Source organism: Pieris rapae, chromosome W, assembly GCF_905147795.1.
Source record: "Pieris rapae chromosome W, ilPieRapa1.1, whole genome shotgun sequence".
Taxonomy (NCBI): domain Eukaryota; kingdom Metazoa; phylum Arthropoda; class Insecta; order Lepidoptera; family Pieridae; genus Pieris; species Pieris rapae.
In genome coordinates, this window is record NC_059533.1 from 1529293 (window position 1) to 1550594 (window position 21302).

A 21302-nucleotide genomic window follows, 5' to 3' on the forward strand; every position below is an offset into this window, starting at 1 on the left:
TTACATTTTAATTTTATGCATGCAACATACACACATGTGTATTTTTCCTATGTTACACTCACACATATTATTTGATTATTAGTTATTTTTTGTTATCATCAATTCTTAATAATTATTAGTCATTCTCTAAATCCTATTTATTATATTAGTCTTATCTTAAGATTGTATTGTTATTGGTTTGTTAAAGTAAGGTGCATAGTAATTAAAGACACTAAAAATACTAGATTACCAATTATGTGGGATTCTTTTATAGACTAACTGCCCGATTATTGTATTATGCTCTCTATTCGGTGTGTGTATGTTTAGCTGATATAAACAGAATCATTTCAGGTTACAATGTTACAATACTTGCTTATGGGCAAACAGGATCAGGTAAAACTTTTACTATTGGCACAAATTATTCTGGATCATTTCGGGACTCAACAAAATTAGGCAAATTTTTTAACACTTAAATATAATACTAAAAAGTCCATATATATTTGTACTAATAATTATACATTAATATTTTCTTTTTTTATAACATTAAATAATTTTTTTCAGGTGTAATTCCTCAGGCTGTCGCTGATATATTTGATTTTATAGAAAAAAATGAAGACCAATTTATATTTAAAGTATCTGTATAATTTATGGAATTATATCAAGAGCAATGCTTTGATTTACTATCTGGGAAAAAGCGAGGTCATAGTATTATTGAGATTCGAGAAGATTTTAAGGGTGTGATCTTGCCAGGTATGTCATTATTAAAAATGTTGCTATTTGTTTTTAATAGTATAATCTAATTAAATTCACTAATTCTGTATAGTGTAATTTTTTCTAAAAATTATTTATACAAAAATAAGCAATAAATAAAAGAACCTTATGAACGAATATGCAGAATATGTGTTGCAGAAGCAGGCTGTTCGGGGTATTTGTTGTGTTTCCACGAGGGAGTTGGTTCGGAAGAGATTTAAGGAACTAAATATGACATTATCCGGTCAATATATTCTTGAAGCCTTGTTGTATGTACAAAAAAACTTGAACAACTTTAAAACAAATGGTGACTTTCACCAGTATAATACACGTAATAAAACTAATTTGAGTGTGCGACCAACCAGGCTCCAGAAGATAAACCACTCCTTACATGGAAATTGTATTCGTTTTTACAACAAACTACCAAGCGAAATTAGAAAACTATCAGTAAATAAATTCAAAGCCCTTGTTAAAAGTAAATTAATTAATAAAGCCTTTTATAAATGTGACGAATACTTAAATGATCCTTGGGATTGATTTGCTCCAGTTCAAACAATTTGTATTAAAACTTGGCGATTGAAAAGAGTGGTGGAAAGTTTCTTGCCAGTTCTTCTTACCCGCTCTACGCCCTTGACTTGCGAACTGCTTGTAAATGTAAATTTAATTTGTTTTTTTTGACATTCATAAGTGTACATGTTTACCTATATGAATAAAGATATTTTGAGTTGAGTTGAGTAAGAAAGATGGTCATCTTTAGCTATTTGTGCCGCCGCCTCACGCTGTTTATGGACAGAGGTTTAGGGAGCCACTCGGCCAACATTGCTCAACAACCTTACCCTTGGACAACCATACCCTTACCCAATACCCAACACATGTCTTAGATTTTTTTAAATTGTCTGACTGACACTGAGACATCATTGGATAGTAACATCACAAATAAAGATAGATTTATGTGTCTTAAACATTGATTCCATTGCTAGACTAACTTGTATATGTGTAAAAATATATTTATAGGTATAACAGAAGTGCCAGTCTCTTCAATGGCTGAAACAATGTTGGTACTAGAGAGAGGTGCATCAGGCCGTATGACAGGTGCCACTGCAATGAACCAGGCTTCCAGTCGGAGTCATGCTGTATTCACTATTACCATCTTAAAGGAGAGTCGAACTGATAAGTAAGTAATGTTGAACAGTTAACATCTAATAGTAAAAATTTCTAGAAACATATTGAGGTCAATAAAAGGCTGTAGTCCCACTGGTTTTTGATATCTCTATTAATTTTCAATGGAAAAGAATTTTCAATAACATAGAAAGTTTGCATTTGACTGTTGAAAAAAAGGGTTTTGTTAAATTTAAATTTTTCCAAACAAAATTTAAACTGTAAATTTACTTAGATTTGTAGATTTCTCTATAGAAAGTTCACTTGCCAATTCTTGTCTTATAAGAAATGTATTATTTAAAGGGGCTACAATATATAAATGTCCGCAATAAAATCAAGTTATAACTGTGCCATTTTAAAGTAAATATTCTAACTTCTCTATTCATGTAAAACAAACATCTACATATGTAATAATTTTAGTTTTAAATGTATTTTTGATCATTAAAAGATTTGCTTTATCAACTTCCGTGTCTATATTATAGAAACCTTGTGACATCGTCTAAGTTCCACCTTGTCGACTTGGCTGGTTCCGAGCGCATAAAGAAGACGAAGGCTAGTGGAGAGCGACTTAAGGAAGGAGTTAAAATTAACCAGGGCTTATTGGCTCTTGGTAATGTGATCTCTGCGTTGGGAAATGGCACCAATAGGAGTTTTATTAGCTACAGAGATAGCAAACTTACGAGGCTACTGCAGGGTGAGTAATTTGGTATTGAAAAAAAAAAAATGTTATTATTTTTAAAAATAGGAATATTCCCTATGAAATGTATTATGGAATTCCAATCGTGAATTTTTTGAAATTGGTGCAGTAGTATTTAAGAATCCATACATACAATTTTTTTTCTAATATTCTGATGTACTGTTTTCTGTGATATATTTTTTTTTAAATCAATGTAACATATATGATTTTTGTGTTCAGTCAGTATCAAGACTTCTGTAAATCAAGAGTATTCCAAACCAAAGTTTAATTTTTTGACCTCCCCCCCCATGTAAGGCGCCGTAACGTTTGTGACCACCCAGTGACTCTTTATACCTAAAAGTTACCATTATGTGGTGTAAAATACCAGAAATTCGAAAATAATATTACGTGTTCTTCTTTATATATGGGTAAATACTAGTGACCCGCCACAGCTTCGCACGGGTGCAATGCTGATGAAAAGCAGGTTTTTATTATGTTTGTTATTTCCGTCGCTGGAAAGCTCCGATAATATACCCGTTCGATCGCTGCTAAATGAGCTGTAGTGGGCTGTATAGATATTTATTCAATGAACAATGTATTCAAGGTATTTATTGGTTAAGGATTAATGCTTTATTGGTTAAAATCGCGTCGAAAATTAGGCATTATTTGTCGTAAAAAGTAAATGACAAAAAAAAAGTTATTGTAGGTTATCCATAAGAGATGGACATATACCATCAATGACTTTTCTGTAGACCTTTTCAATGTGTACAATACTTATTAAATTATTTTGATAAAACTCGTAGGGTTCAGCCTGCGTTTGCAATGTAAGCGGAAAAAATGTAATTATTTACGACATCACATTAGAAACCTCAAAAATAACAGTATTTAATGGATGTTATTATACATATAAACCTTCCTCTTGAATCACTCTACCTATCTATTAAAAACAACCGCATCAAAATCCGTTGCGTAGTTTCAAAGTTTTAAGCATACAACAACGGACAGAGGGACAGAAAAAGCGACTTTGCTTTATACTATCTAGTGATAAACAATAACGCGTAGTTCAATCCCAGTCCGGCATTGTAACGTTTTACAAGAGGGCTCCCCCACCAAAATTCGTTACATAATACTTGAACGCTCCTTTGAACTTATAATAAGCACATATTTGGTCTTAAACCTGGAAATAAAATGGAAAAGTACATATTAAAAGTAACAAATGATTACAGACAGTCTCGGCGGTAATTCCCTAACCTTAATGGTAGCGTGTGTGAGTCCGGCGGACTTTAATTTTGATGAGACGTTGTCTACGCTGAGATACGCGGACCGCGCAAGGCGTATACGCAACAAGCCCGTTATTAACCAAGACGCTAAGGCCGCTGAGAATGTTCGGTAAGTTTAAACTCTAAAGAAAACACTTTTTTAACGGATTGAAGCTATGTATTCAATCCGGTGGTCACACTGTAAAGCACGAGAAACGTCGGGAATCATTTAAAAGTATGTAAAATAATAAAATTATTATAAGTTGTAATTAAATTTAATCCATGTTTTTTTTTCCTTTACTCACAGGGGTTGTCTGGAAGAAATCGATCGAAAGCGATAAGGCCGCCAGTTGCGTTTCATTACATTATGTTTATTTTTTCGGCCTTTTATGTAATGCAACGAAGTGTTAATAAATAAATAAAATAAAATAAAAATAAGTTTATATAAGCTGAAATCCGTTAAAAAAGTGTTTTCTTTAAATGTGTAAAAGTTATGTTAATAAAAGACTAATATAGTCTGTGGTCATTTAGAAATGTGTTAATGAAGGTTCCAATGCGAATTATTGTTATTTTTTTCTTTCGAAAATATTAATTACAAAAAAATCTGTTAAATTTGTGTGCTGAAGTTTTTTAAATTTTTCAGCCTTACCAATTTAGTGAATGACCTCAAACTGCAACTCCTTGATAAACTTCCATCACCGAGTGATAAAAGCAAAGAACAATTGCAAGAAGAGTTAGATAGAGAAAGAGCCAAATACCAAGTGGTATTAAAAAAGAATAAACATATCACAGAACATTTGGGGAACATCCTCATTGAAAACACGAATCTATGTGAAAAAGTCCTTTTGGCTGAAGCTGCAAATAACAAAATTGAGGGGAAGCTAAACGAACTAACAGAACATTGCAATCAGATTATAGAAAATGTGACAATGGATAAAGAAGAAGACGACTCACAGAAAACAAGTTTAATGGACCACTTGAAGGAGATTAAGACACGATTGGAAGATATGCAGACTTTGAACAAACAGATCAATGAAGAAATGATCGATCATGATATTAAAGTTTCGTATATGCTAAAGGAAAATGGTGATAATGGTCATAATGGTGATAATGGTGTTGAAGAAGTGATGACTGAAGATCAGGCCGCGATTGAGGGGGAGAAGCGGGCTATGGGACAGGTATGATTTATTGGTAGATTATTTTTGACTTTGGTGGTATATTCAAAAGTAATAATAATTATATATAGAGTTTTAATGCCTGATTTAATATTTCAAATTGTCTCATAGAATCAAATTTAAACCTAATTTTTTATTTATTTATTTTAGAAAATAATTTATTACAATATGTTAAATTAGAAAACCGCTGTGGTTTGTATTAATGTAACCGTAGCAGTCTTGTTTAGGAGCGCGATAAATCATCTAAAACTAGATTTTTAATTGTAAGTAAATTATAAAATATATTATATAATATGGTTAGAATACTTATAGCGCTGTAGCAAATACCTCAACAGTCTCTCGCCATATACGTTGTTTGCTCTCACGTACAGAGCCGAACTTGTGTTACCGTTGTAGTCAGCTGTATCGTGCTCCACTCGTGTTGTAATTTCATTTTGAAAAAAGATACACAGACCCTTTTCATTTCAACTGAATTTGTGAAAAAAATTGTCTTTGCCAAATACTTCGTAACTTTATTTAGTTTTATTTTTAATACACAATTCTTTCTTTGATAAGAATATATATGTTTTAAACTAAACCTACTTCTTACTTATCCAGTTATAGCTATAGTATTATGTAAAAGAATAATAAAAATATTGAAGTATTTTCGTCCTGAATCTAAAATAATATAGCATGAATTCTGGCCTATTATTTAATGTTAACAAAAGTTCTGTACATAGGTGGCATTGAACCAAGAATTGCAAGAATTCAATCGGGAAATGGCTTTTAAAGCAGCTCTGGTACAAAGCATTCTTAGAAAAAACCAGGATATATTAAAAGTCATGACAATAAAATAAAATAAAATACGTTTATTTTGGAACATAAGATCATCTAGGTATCACTTATTCCACGTCAATCAATTCGAACTTGTTGGCATCCCTACTCATCGGCAAAGAAGACAGAGGGTGTTGGCCGAGAGAAAAAGCCGGCGTAAAAAACTCTCGGTACTCTTTTAAAAAAGCAAATCATCAAACAATATTTAAAACAAATATATCAAATTAATTAGAGGTAGCCTGCCCAGCATTAGTCCCAGGCCCTTTTATCAACTAGATAATCAATAACTATCATAATATCTATCAATGAGGACAAAATCGCTAAATTGGAGAAGGAAAAGGATGAGTTATTGCAACAGTTGAAGAATACTCAAGTGAGTTTGTATTTTATAAACTAATTTAGATTATCTGTATTTCTGTGTTTATCTTCTGATGTATCTGGAATTATTTAATCTCGTGTATTTTTATTATAATAATTAACAGCCTAGACTTATTTCATTAATTTTAAATATTTCCTTCAAATTCCAGAATCTTTTCCATGCATTTTCTATGCGTGTTTCCATTTGTTTTGTTGCTAGATCTTTCATTGATATGATTTGGCATAGATGTACATATTCGTCTATATAATCAACTGTAGCTACCTTTAGAAAATGTTAAAAATATCTATCAATTGAAGGCCCCTTATAATTTGAAACATTATTTAATCTGATTGAAAATTAAAATAATATTTTCCAGACCAAGGATCTGTCCCATGATGAGAACCGCAAGCAAGTGTCGAAGTTAGAATCAGAGATCACGGAGCTGAGGAAGAAATGCCAGCATCAAGCCAACGTCATCGAGACGACGCAGAAGAACGAATCCCATATCAAGTCGTTAAATGATGAGCTACAAGCCATGGATGCTGCTAAGGTAATTTTTTAATGGATTGTTCTTTATAAAGAACAGTAATCAATGTTAAGCATATATACATAAATTTATTAATTTCATATAATATTAGTATTTATAAATAAACTGGCCGTTTCTAATTTATTATTATTAAACTTAATGGACACTTAACATCGATATATTTTTACCGACACTCGTATGCAGACATATAATCTGTTGTTGCTCGTTTCGCGCACAGATGTGCGTGCACGCAAATACGTTGTCGCGTGCGGTACGCACTACATACTCATTTAGGACAGAAAACTTAATAAACAATAAAAAATGAGATTTAAAACATTAAAGGGGCGGTTTAAACTTCAAGTATTACATAACATTTACGGGGAAGTGCTTTTTTTATTTTTTTTATTTACTGTTTACGTCAACAGTAATTCCTAATGTTTTCGAGGATTCCTACATAAAACTAAAACGTTTATTCCCTTATATTGTTGAGAGCTTTGATTAGTTTTGCTGGAGTGTTTGGTTTATATAAATTCTCTAAAAATCCTATATATTTTAAAATGATTAAACAGGTGGAATTAATTCGTAAAATGCGTGAAGAATGCGAGAAGTTCCGCAAATGGAAGGCAGACAACGAACGGGCGATGTTGCGCCTGAAGGCGGAAGATCGCAAACTTGTATCTGCGATGGCCAAGATGGAGTCCCTACATGCGAAGCAGCAGAATGTGCTGAAAAGGAAGATGGAGGAAGTTGTGGCTGTTAATAAGAGACTCAAGGTATACATTTATTCCTATATCATCAGGTGCGATTTTACAAATTAAAAATCTAAATCAGCGGAGAAATATTTCCGCGTGTATTTTGTCGTTCCAATGTAACCGAGAACATAAAAAGAAGAAACGCGCTTGGAATTGCATCCGCTATTGGATTGTTTATTTATAATTTAAATAAATATTTATAAGTAAAATATTAATTTTATTTATAAGATTATATATATTTACGAGAATGTACTTGGGAGAGGACATTTTTGGTGGTAGTGATTTTCCGAACTGAGCCAGATCTATATGTCGCAGCCAACTAGTTTAATTAGCCGTTCAATTAAACGGCCGTTTGACTAAACGGCGCCGTTTTACTAGAGGACTGAAAGATATTCTCTCATTGTTGACTTGTTGATGCCTGCAAAGGTGTATAAATAATGCCAATGTTTACTCGCTCTGTTCAGAGACTCGGAAAATTGATGTTTTTGTCTATAGCAGAGCCTAAACTGTGTTTTGTACTTCACTTTGCAGTAATGTCTTATTCTAAAATTTTCAGGAAGCCCTAGACCGCCAAAAGTTGGCGGTCAAACAAAATGCAAAGGAAAATGTAAATGTCAGTAGGGGCGCCGTACCGAAATGTAATAATGATAATAAAACAAGAAGAGAAGATATTGAACAAGAACTGGAGATGCATTTAAGTATTGTGGAGGCGGAGAAGTCGCTTGATGAACTTATGGTGAGCTTCTTTTTATGGGTGCCAGGAATTTTTTTTTGTCATATTTAGTGTTGCCCAAAATCGGTCTTGGTCTTGCAGTCTTGGTCTTGTTCTTGCATTTTTGCAAGACCAATACCAATACCAAGACCGCCTTATCGTAGCAAGACCAATACCAAGACTGAAGCCTGCAAGACTTGAGCAAGACAATACTTAAGCCTGCAATACTCTTGCGTCTTGCAGTTAGGACAAACTGAGATTTGGGCGTTATCAAATTTTTTTTTGCCGACAAAGAGTACGTACAGAGGCACACAAAATTGTTACCTATTTTGGTAGGGTTGGTACAGGAGGATAAAATTAAATGACCGTAAGTAGGTATAAATTGAATGCTCTGAGTTTCTTGTACAAATTCATTCTCACACTGGCTGTCGGGCGAGATGATAATTAATAAATATAAAGTATGTATTGCATCTATTGAATTGCGAATATTTTGATTTCGAAATAATCATTGTTAATATCGGTAAATGATAGATAGTGAGTGATATACCTAGGTACTAAAGTGTGAGCAGCAAGATTGAAAATTGTATATTATGCCATGTCAGTGCTTTCGTTTTATTAACTTTAAAACGTTAAAGTTTATTTTAAAAAAGCTCTCAAGTAAGATTTAGAGTTTACTATTCAATTACGCACAATAAATTACTGAAAAACAAAAAATTATGAAAAATATATTAAGACTTAGGGAATTAGTAGAAAAAAAATTCTATCGTGGATACCTAGTTGAGTATCATAAAAAAGTGATAAACGTTGTGTTTACTTAATTTTATTTTTCTGTGCTAATGCCAACATTGACAACCGTACCAAAATAGGTAAAAATTTAGTCCAAGACTTTGTGTTGCCGCCGTCGCTTTCATGTCAAAGATCGCCGCCACTGCCTATGGTTCCAAAGAATAAAATAGGTTTTCGGGTGCTCAGAACGGACGTAGATTATGTTGTCCTCGCAAGGAAGATTGTAGTCGTAGGGATATTATAAAAAATTTACTTCTAATAATATACCTAGTTTATATTATTATTAAGTAATACCTATTATACCTTTTTGAAGGACATTGTGCTGCAAATTTGAAAGTGGGTGATTTAAACAAACTTGAAACGTGGAAAAACTCCAAATATGAGCGACGTCATATTGCTTTACGCATTTGGTTTTAAAATCACACATTTCCAAAAATCCAGATTTGCAGTGTCGGTTTATCAACTTCTATCGTATCTACTCTAGTAGCTAGTAACCTCCATAAAAACAGCAGGCAACGTATAGTTCCAATAAAAAAGGAACATAATAAACAATATTATTTGCATAATTATCTACACTTTATTTTTGCGTAGGCACAAAACCTATCTGATTTTGATTCTGATACTTGTTTTTTAATCTTTTAAAGATTTATTCTATCTATCAAAGAATGCCGCATTTTTCTTTGTCGGTAAATAAATATGTGTTTTTATTTCAATTTCAGTCATTTCCAATTCAGTTTTGCTTCGAGTCTATCTTATTTATTATTCTCGCCCATTTACCTAGCTAGATACTCTAAATTCTTATTGCTTTCGGAGTGAATGTTTACAATTTGACATGAGTGACGAATAAATAGCAATAGGCTAATAGGTATTTACAAGTCTTGCGAGACTTGCGAGACTCTTGCTGCAAGATCAAGACCAAGACCAAGACTGAGAGCGCAATACCAATACCAAGATCAAGACCAGGTATATTGACGCAAGACCAATACCAAGACTGGTTTAAGTCTCGTCTTGGTCTTGCATTTGGGCAACACTAGTCATATTTTATAAATTCTGGGAATCGAACCCAGATCGTTTGGTTACACGCCAAGACCTCTCTACCAGTTAACCTATCCAAGAAATCCTCAAATACTTGAAAATCCGCTGTGTACCTGGTGCACAAAATGCGCAGTGCCACCTGGCACTTGTGAATCCACCCGAACGCAAACGAAAAAAAATCATTCATTCAAATCGGGCTTGCAGTTTAGGAGGTATCAGTGATATACACACGTGCAGTAGAGTTATGTAAAGATATTTAGTTTAAAAAAAAAACATTTCTTTGTCTCCAGAGCGTTGATAACTCGGCAAATCGAGATCGTCCGCAACTGTACAGACTCTGAAGCCAATAGCAAGAAGCTTCAGGAACTGGAAGATGATTTGGCCTTACGCAACGCGCAGATTTCTGATCTGCAACAAAAAATTATTACTGCTGATCAAGGTAGGAATATGTGTCTCAACCATCCTCGAAGGAACTGTTCTCGTGTTGATTTCTGGTTAAGTCTGAGAGATGTTTTGACTGACATTTATTTAAATATTTTCTTTGCTTTAATTATCTTAGGAATTAATTCAATTAGTTACTTGTATATGCGTAAATAAAAATAACATTCATTTAAAATATATATGTGGCAAGAGTTACGTGAAGACAAAAAAATATTGTTATTATTATTTTTTGTTTAATACAATTAACGCAAACGTAAAATAATACGAAAGCAAATATTAGCATTCCAAAAAAAGGCCGCACCAATTGGACGACTGCAATTGAATACTTTTCTCAACTTTTTTGAAGTAAAAGTTTAGACGCATGAGGGTAACATTTTTTCGGAACCACACGAAAATGTGCAGCGTTTTTGTCGAAGAAAAGTGACAGAGTGAGCGATTAATATATATATATTATATATATATATATATATATATATATATATATAATATATATGTTAAAAAAAATACACGCTATTGATTGATGTGTTCGTTTAGTAGTTGCGTATTAGAACTTTAGAAGGCAATTCTGTGTTGTGCAGTAACGCAGATTTTTTATAATGTTTTTGACGTATACAGTGTGTAAACAGTGAATACAGATATATAAATACATGGAGTGATCAAATACTGGTACTAGATCATCTTTGGGGACACTTATAATTAATTTTCAAAGAAGTTTTACTTCTGACACGTGTACTTCGTACGCACGCACTTTTTTTTAATAAAGCCCGCACTATCGGGACGAGGTCTAATACAGATATATATATATTTTTTTACTTTTTCATTTTGTTAATTTTTTTTAGAAAACGAAGCTCTAAACCGCTGGGACAAGATCCAATCGATGCCCGAGGCCAAAGCGGCTCTCAAGTGCCTCTTCGAGTTACTTGTAGAGGCGAAGAAAGATCTCCAAAGCCAGACTGAGAAAGGCTTCCAGGCGAAATACGAAGAGATCAAGAACTCTTACGACCGCCTCAAAGTGGAGTACGAGAACAGGGAAGCGGAATTCGAGCGGAAGTTGGCGGGTATCAAGGCTGAACATGATGAAAAGGTATATATAGCAGAAACGTATTTTTTAATACAGTTGCTCAAAAAGTGGCATATTGCAGGTAGGTATAGCGTTCGGAAAGTGGGTTATTACACACTCGTGCTTTTTCTTTGCCATTCCCGCACTCGTGCGTTTTCTTTGCCAACTGTCAAAACAATGTGTATTAAAAAGAAAAAAACCAACCACGAAGGTTTTAATTTAAAAAATCATAGAATTTTTTATGATATATGATTTCTAAATTATTATAATAAGTAATTGGATTCAATAAGTTAGGTTAGGTTTCTTTTATTTCATATCAATAAAAAAATATTAAGAAGAAAAAACCAACCACGAAGTTTTTACTAAAAGAAATCACAGAAGTTTTTATGATTCATCCAAATCCCTACTAATATTATAAATGCGAAAGTAACTCTGTCTGTCTGTCTGTCTGTCTGTCTGTTACCTTTTCACGCCTAAACCGCTGAACCGATTTTGATGAATTTTGGTATAGAGATAGATGGAACCTTGGGAAAGGACATAGGGTACTTTTTATCCAGATCCCGATCCCGATCCCGGAATTATACGGGTGGAAACGCGGGGTGCAGTTATGTATCGCATAATTCAAATACTCCTAGCCAGCTTTTAGAATACTTTCTGCCTGACATGTCCATCAGGCCCATCGGCCTATACACTATGAATGTGTGAGTGTGACGATGCATGGTGTGGTGTGGCGGGGCTGGCGGGCGCGGGCGCGCTGCGCGGCGCGGCTGCAAAGACGTGCGGGGGACGCGGATGGCTCGGTGGGAGGAGTGTAGATCACAAAGTATGCTTACCCGAACGGGCAGACACGTGAGGGCAGACGTCGTTGGCGGACGCATGCGATATCTACAATTTTGAGCTGCAACGTATTCGCTTTCTTTACGTTTTCATTGGTGTTTAGGGTTTCTTGGATAAGCATTTTGTGTTATTTACTTAGTTGTTTTGGTTGTTATTATTAGTTTAGCATAAGTTAGTAGTAGGTAGAATTATAGTTAATAGGTAAAATAAATACTTTAATTCATTTTTTAGGATAGGTATAAAATTGTAGTAGATTAGTAGGCAGGTTTTTTTAAGTTTTTTCACATTTAGTAAGTAGTTACGGTACCTAAGAAGGTCAGCATAGTTTTTATTGAGTATTAATAGGTAAGTAATGTTGTTTTGTGAATAAAATAGTTCCAGTAGTTTCGCATATAATTTTATCGATTCATTTTGTTTTTATTCCATGTGGATAGTATATTTTTTTTAACATTTAGTTTTAGTTTAGCAATTCGTTTTGTTTTTGTTTTATTTCATGTGTATAAGTACCTACCTTAAGTATAGTTTCGTACTCAGTACCTTTAACTAAATTTTTTTGTCAGCTAAAGAATTTTTTTTTGCATAAGTACTTACCTGTTTTTATTACTTTAGGTAGGTAACTGGTTAAGTAATATGCCTCGCAAGCGTAAATCTAATTTAGCGCGTAGCTCTAAAAGAGCTCGAACTGCGCAAGTAGCTAGATCCCACGAATCTGAGGAGCAGACTCAGGCCCGGCAGATTTTAGATGCTGAGCGACACGCAACGCAAAGAGCTGCCGAGACCTATGAACAAACTCAGGCCCGGCAGATTTTAGATGCTGAGCGACACGCAACGCAAAGAGCTGCCGAAACCTATGAACATTCTCAGGCCCGGCAGATTATAGATGCTGAGCGACACGCAACGCAAAGAGCTGCCGAGACCTATGAACAAACTCAGGCCCGGCAGATTTTAGATGCTGAGCGACACGCAACGCAAAGAGCTGCCGAGACCTATGAACAAACTCAGGCCCGGCAGATTTTAGATGCTGAGCGACACGCAACGCAAAGAGCTGCCGAGACCTATGAACAAACTCAGGCCCGGCAGATTTTAGATGCTGAGCGACACGCAACGCAAAGAGCTGCCGAAACCTATGAACATTCTCAGGCCCGGCAGATTATAGATGCTGAGCGACACGCAACGCAAAGAGCTGCCGAGACCTATGAACAAACTCAGGCCCGGCAGATTTTAGATGCTGAGCGACACGCAACGCAAAGAGCTGCCGAGACCTATGAACAAACTCAGGCCCGGCAGATTTTAGATGCTGAGCGACACGCAACGCAAAGAGCTGCCGAGACCTATGAACAGACTCAGGCCCGGCAGATTTTAGATGCTGAGCGATACGCATCATTGATAGCTGCAGAGATGCCAGAAGAATCCCAAAGACGACGTGTGTTAAATGCTGAACGGCAGTCAGAAAGGAGAAATGCGTTTACAATACATATACATGGGGAGCATATATGAGCAAGTGACATCGTTCCCTGTAGAATTTCTTAACTCCTTAGAATTATCGGGGGTGCCTTCCCATAAGTTGAGGCTAAAAGTAGGTGTCCCGGTCCTGTTGATGCGAATGCAAGAATGTGTAATGGCACACGTCTACAAATTACACACCTGGGACGCAATATTGTGAGAGCAATAATTATGACAGGAACAGCAAAGGGAGAAGAAGTGTTAATTCCCCGTATTCCAATAATCCCTACCGATTTGCCATTCCAATTCAAAAGAGTACAATTTCCCCTGAAAGCAGCATTCGCTATGACGATAAACAAAGCTCAAGGACAGACACTCAAAGTAGCTGGTGTTCATTTAGAAAAAAACTGTTTCTCCCATGGGCAACTGTATGTGGCGTGCTCACGAGTATCGAGTCCACAAAACCTACATGTTTTGACCAAAGAAGGAAAAACAAAAAATGTCGTATACAAAAACGTATTAAACTAAGTTAAGTCAGGGATCAGGGTCAGGAAAAGTCTACCTATGTTAATCTCAATAATTCAATGTGCCGGCTTCATTAGAATCGTTTCATTATAGTTTCAGAGCCTATTCAGTCCAAACAAATTTACACGAAGTAGTAGTTCTACGCAGACGAAGTCGCGGGTAACAGCTTATTTTATAAAGAAGCTACTAATTTGTTTCAATATCAGATTTAATGATTGGATTCAATGAATTAGATTTGGTTAAAATAAAATAGTAATAAAAATAGTCAACTGAAGAATTGGCTGTATGGGCCAAGTTCCCTTTGCCTACCCAGAATGGGTGAAGAAAAGAAAAAAAAAAGGTTTGCTCATATTATTTGACGGTTGGCGGCATTTTCCAAAAATGTTCTTTCGAGTTGAGTTATTTGTTGCACAAAATGAGTAATTTCGACGATATTTTATTTGATTGAATACCACCCGAACTCAGTATGTACAAAACGCTTCGGAGAACAATTTACCGGAAACATATAAGTCGCTACATATCTACGTGCAACGACTTTATTCCGTAGAGAGAAGAGAAGAAAAGCAAATAGTTTAATTAAATTGCTTAATTTTTTCGCAACTGTATTAAAAATAGTCGTTCAGTACACGTGCGGTACCGTCATTGCATCTTGTTCCGACTGTCAACCCTCACCTTCGGCTATGTTAATATGTTTAGCGAAGCAGACACATAATAATGATTCCATAGTATTAATATTAATGACTGAAGTTGCTATTACTACAGTCTAGGAAATAGTCTGTTAATTTGTACATGTATTAATAGTGGCAAATCAAAAATCACTTTTCTACTAATTTGAAACTTACTGTTATTAAATTATAATTACAATGGCCACTGATACTAGTGCCATTGCTCCGACAGATGTAAAATATATTAGATCGAATGCTCTTGTCACAATGTTCGTTCCCATACTTCTCCGAAACGGCTCGACCCATTCTTATGACTTTTTTATGCATATTCGTAAGCCTGAGAATCGGACATCTATTTCTTATTTTTAAGACTAAATTCTATATTTTTTTATGATAAAGCATACAAAAATACATACATACTTTTAATTGGCACCCCTCTACGATCAATCCCTATTTTTTATTATAATTGATAGTTATTGAACTAAAAAAATGTTTCCTTGAAATAATATACATGTCTAGTGCTATCTTGTTAAATAAATAATCAGTAACCCAGACTCGGTTATGTGGCGTCTATTCTGCGTTACAAGCTTAATGTTTTAAACATTATTAATAATTCTTTGTTTATTTAAAATTTACATTGGTCTTCCAGCTATCCATCCTCTTCGAGTTTCAGCGCAAGGTAATTTGCCGCGGGGACGAGACGGAACCGTGTCGCAATTTGCAGACGGCATTGCAGGTACAGCAAGATAAGCTGGAGTTGTTGGACCAACAGCATGTAAGTGAATATTCCATATTCGGCTGAACGAAATATATGGATGAACGTGTATAAAATAAAAAAGCCTCTTTATTTCCTACAAATATAACTACTAGATAATATTTACTATTACATTATTTTATTGTATTATTAGCTGGCTTGGTTAGATTTTAGTATACTTAAATAATATAATTTGTAGGAACCCCATTATTGGGTGAAGGCCTCCTCCAAAGATGCCCATTTGTATCTGTCCTGTGCAGTCTGTTTCCAGTTTGGGCTGGCTACTTTTTTGATCTCATCATCCCAACGAGTATGTGGTCTTCCTCGATTTCTTTTACCTTGAGGTCCATTCCAAAAGGTCACTTCTGTGGTCCATCTTCGGTCTTTAAGCCTCGCGACATGGCCAGCCCATCTCCATTTAAGTTTTTGTGCGTATTTCAGTGCGTCTGTAGCTTTGGTTTTTGATCTTATTATTGTGTGTCGTATTTTGTCTGATTTCTTTAGTTTAAGCATGCTGCGTTCCAGTCCTCTTTGACAGGTGGTGATAAGATTTTTTACTTTTGAAGTGAATTTCCAGGTCTGGCAACCATAAGTCAAACTTGGAAGAAGGTTAGAATTCATAATTTTTGTTTTTATGGTAATAGGCAGGCCACTTTTAAAGATTTCCTTTAAACTCCAATATTTATTCCAAGTTTGTTGTATTCTTCTTTTCACTTCTAGTTCGTTATTTTTCGGATGAAAACTAATTTGCTTACCTAGATAGATGTATGAATCTGTATATTCGAGTGGCACATTATCTATTGTTAATATTCTTCTCCGCCGATTTGTCATTGCCATAGTCTTAGCGAGATTCATTTTCAGACCCACCTTGATACTAGCCGAATGTAAAGTTTCCATCATTTGTTGTAACTGGGTGCTGGATTCTGATAACAGCACTAGGTCATCTGCGAATCTTAAGTGACTTATGTATTTGTCTTTTATATATAGGCCTGACTTACTCCAATCTATCTTCCTGAAGATAGTCTCCAGAATTGCTATGAATATTATTGGAGATAAGGGGTCGCCTTGCCGTACGCCTCTTTCTATAGTAAAACTTGGTCCTAGAGATTCTAGCTTAATTTTGCCCGTGTTGTTTTTGTATACGCTCTTTATGACTTGTATGTATACGTCTTCAACTCCCTGCTGTTTTAGGCTTTCCCATATACTTACATGTGTTACTGTATCGAATGCTTTTTGATAGTCAATAAACGCTATGTATAGCGGTCTTTGTTGTTCTTGGTACTTTTCGATGATTTGTTCAAGTGTGTGTATATGGTCCACAGTTGAGAAACCTTTCCTGAAGCCTGCTTGCTCTATTGGTTGTTTTAATTCCAATGTGCTGCTGATTCTTTTATTTATAATGGCTGAGAAGAGTTTGTAGAGGCTCGGGAGTAAGCTTATTGGTCTGTAGTTGCCAATATCTTTCGGATCACCCTTTTTATAGATGAGTATGATGTCCGATTCAGACCATTGTATGGGCGTTTTAGTCTTTTGCAGTATTAAGTTAAATAGTTCCGCTAGTGGTCCAGCTAATGTTTTGTGTGCTAGTCTTAATACTTCATTTGTTATGTTGTCCGATCCAGGGCTTTTTCCCAGTTTTAAGCTATTTATTGCTTCTTGGACTTCCATTTCGTCCACTGGTTTTATACTTATTTCGTCGTTATTTTCGTTGGTGCTTGAGATGTTATTATTTTGGATGTTATCACTGTATAACTTTCTATAGAAATCTGTCGCCGCATTGATAATGGCAGTGCGCTTGCACAAAGTTCTGTTGTCTTTACTTAATCCTCCTATCCAGGTTTTGTTCGTTCTAAGTTCCTTAAAGGCCTTCTTTGTGCTTCCTGTGTGTTGTAGATGTCTTTCTATAGTATTTTCTCTGTATTTAGCGTAATCTCTTTTTATGTATTTATTTGTCACTTTGTAGAGGGCGGAAAGCTCATTTCTCATTGATCTCGATTTATTATTTCTTTCTTGTAGTTCTTTTCTTCTTTTTAGTAATAGAGCGGTGCGATCTGATAGTATTTTGTGGTGTTTGTGTGGCTCTCTTCCCTTTTCTCGAGCTTTTTGCAAGCTTTGGCTAATAGCATTTACTATTTTGTCGTGATAAGTTTGTATTGATGTATGTTTCAAGTTGTAAGAAGGGTAGGGTAGCATTGAGGTTAAGTTAATTGTTATATCTTACTACTTCGTCTTTGGTCTTCAGTTGAAAGTTGATTTTGCTTGTAAATTTCACTCTACTTTGTTTTTGTTTGGCTATTTTTAATGTTGATCTAATTAATCGGTGGTCTGACGGATAGTTTAAATTCAGGACTTCAAAGTTATTGAATAGTTTTGGTTGGTTGGATAGTATATAGTCGATCTCATTTTTGTGTTGTCCATTTGGGGATCGCCACGTCCATCTCCGGCTACGGTTTTTCTTGAAGCATGTATTGATGATTGTTAAATTGTGTTCAAGTGCGTAGTCGACAAGTCTCTGTCCTCTATCGTTTCTTTCACCGTCCCCATGTTGATGCACTATTAAGTATTCACCTTCTTTAGGAGCCCCTACCTTCGCATTAAAGTCGCCCATTAGTATAATGTTCTTATGTGTTATTTCCATAGCTTTGTCGATAGTTTTATAAAATTCCTCTATTTCTTCTTCTTTTGCGGATTCGGTGGGTGCATATACCTGTATAATGGATATCTTAAATTCGTGAAGTATTAAATTTAGCATTGCCACTCGTTCTGTTAGGCCGATGAAGCTTTCGATGTTGTTTTTAAGAGACTTCTTAATGATGAAGCCCACTCCAAATTTACCTGGTGTACTACCAATGTAGCAGAATATTAAGTTGTCATATTCCTCTATTTTATTACCAAGTCGTCTGATCTCTGAGATACCGATTACGTCATAATTGATATTTTTTGTTGCTTCATTTAACTCCAACCAGCGTTCATGTGAAGATAGGGTCCTGACGTTGTAAGCTGCGATTTTTAATTTGGTTGTGTTTTTGTATTGTCTCATCACCGTCTGTGTGGCTTTTTTTGGAGGGTTTTGGTCGTACTCTCCCGCGGTGACCGGCCGTATTGGGAGATTTGAGGTTGGGAGAGGGTCCGATTTTGATTGCTATTCAGTGTTGTGTTGTGATGTATTCGTTTGGCGTTGAGTTGTTTCTGCTTGAGAAATGAACGATGAACGTGTATATCGGGGTTTAAAAAAATACCCGTCTGTGTAGAGAGCCTTAATTTTAAATAAAATTAATCGTTTGAGTTTCTTCACGTGTAATAGAAAAATAAAAATTATAATCGAGTCATATTGCTAAATATAATATATGTCGAAAACGTTTTGAACTTTGAGATAACGCTGTCATTGTCGTATCAGACATAGGACACTTTTCTTCACTGTGAAATATATTTTTATTTGTTGAATTTTTTAGGCAACTGTTAAAATAGCTTTAACCATAAGGCTAACACCTCTTATATATATTTTTGTTGTATCTCATAGAAAAAACTTAACGATGAGCTGGACAAGCTACGTGCGACCAAAGCACAACCTTGCAAAGGGAAGAAAAGGAATAAGGCACTTGAAAAGGTTAAGAAAAAGGAATATGTTGAACCGACTGATGAGGACGAGGAAGATGAGGAGTTTGATGATGATCCGGACTGGGGTGCCACACCACTCTCCAAGCGGTGTCAGGTGAGAAATTGTCCAGTCAGAAAAAGTCCAACCATGTTACTTTATTTGTATGTTGATAATTTTAAATTATTTTATGTAGAAAAATAAAAAAAAAAATTTTCTATTATTATTTTTTTGTTTTGCCGGTGCAACGAATCGATTAACACACAAAGTAATCATTATATTTTGATATTACTAGCTTTAATTCGTTATTTAACACAACATTGATGGCTTTTTAGCAATCGAAGCTTCTGTGATATAAATTTTCTTACGTATGGATATTATGATCAGTTAAATAAATGGGGAGAGTTATTCGAGCTTAAAGCTGTATTTATTAAAGCTAAATTTGTTTATGAATATGCATTTTGTGCACATGTCTATTAACATGCACAAATTAATACATTAAAAAAAAGAGTGTGTGTACACGCGTTAAAAGTTATACTTCTTTGGGGTATAGAAAAAAAAAATAACTAAAATGCAGTAGTGATAACTATTAAAAGTAACCAGTAGTAAAGATTTATTGAAATAAATAAATTATTAGTAAATATTATCACCGTCGTATATGAAATTGATTTAAAAACACCAAAATAATATTTATTTATTCACACTGTTTAATTGTACTGTTACGAAATACATGTTCTAAATTTAAAAATACTAGAAAACTTGAACATAGTTATCGATTTCCATGCCACCCAGACCTAACTTTACGATGTCGAATTTCGGTGTTGGTGTGCCCGCGCATCTTAAAATTCACCTTCATCATTTTTCTCCATCGCGCCAAAAGAAGTATAACTTCAAAAAGAATTACTTCCTAAATTTTGCCTCTTTAATTGACTTAAAAAAAAAACTGTTCATAACTCAAACTCACTATAGGCCTTTAGTAACGACGACATTTTAGAAGAAACACAACGGATTTTCGTTAATTAAAACGGGTCCGGGCTAAGAATTAATTTTTCAATACGCAATAATTTGATTTAGTAAAAGTCATACCTTTCATAGACAGTCTATATAATTTGTTTGTGAGACACTGTAAAATTGATTGCAGCGTCGTTACCTGAAGAAAAAGTTTAGTGCGGCCAGAGACTCCATCGGTTATGCGATAGCCAGGCGGCGAAGTGAAACCCTACCGTACTGCATTTGTAGAGGTAGCTGCAGCAGCAATCTCTGCGGGTGTGTGAAGACTGATCGCTCATGCCATCCCAAAGACTAGCTACGGAAGCTAGAATCGGGTATCGAATCATCGCCGCGTAGTTGATTAGGTGTAGCTTCGCTAAAGTTTTTAGAAAGATTTCCCATAAATTAAATTATTGCTAAGGCAAAGTGGCGTCATGAAAATACAGAATAGAAATATTATTGCCGATAATCTAGAAAATAATAGTCGGAATGCTGAGACTCGATCGGAAAAGTCTCTTTCTCAGTAGAATTTTCGGCCGCTTAATGAATAGCCAGGTTTTCTACTTCATTATAAACAATGAAAATTTATTTACCATATTTAATAAAGGGTACTAAAGCTTAGGCTTTAATTAGATTGTATTGTTTTTTTTCATCATGATTCTATCAGAAATAAATAATTCAAATCACATTGTTGCGTTTTTTAGTTATATAATGTAACTTTACAAGCCACCAGGAGATAACAAACACGTCTCTCATAATGGACCTCGGACGTCTTAGGAAACATAATACAAATTTTATTTTTAGGTAAAATTTATATATTACTACATCTTAAGTTACGTGTTTTATTTATAACTTCCAATGAAGAGTTTATATTGAGTATTTACTCTAACCCTACAGGCGACAACTGATAAGCCATGGTGTTTGTGGGGGCAGACAACTTAAAAACATTAATTATATTTCAGCACAAAACAAAGGATACTTAGCATCTGGATATATTATCACAATTTAAGAAT

At 34.9% G+C, this 21302-nt stretch overlaps 1 pseudogene; it reads left to right on the forward strand.

Annotated features, from left to right (window-relative positions):
- Positions 1-34: 34 nt before the first annotated feature.
- LOC123690434 lies at positions 35-20453 on the forward strand (annotated as a pseudogene).
- The last annotated feature ends 849 nt before the right edge of the window (positions 20454-21302 follow it).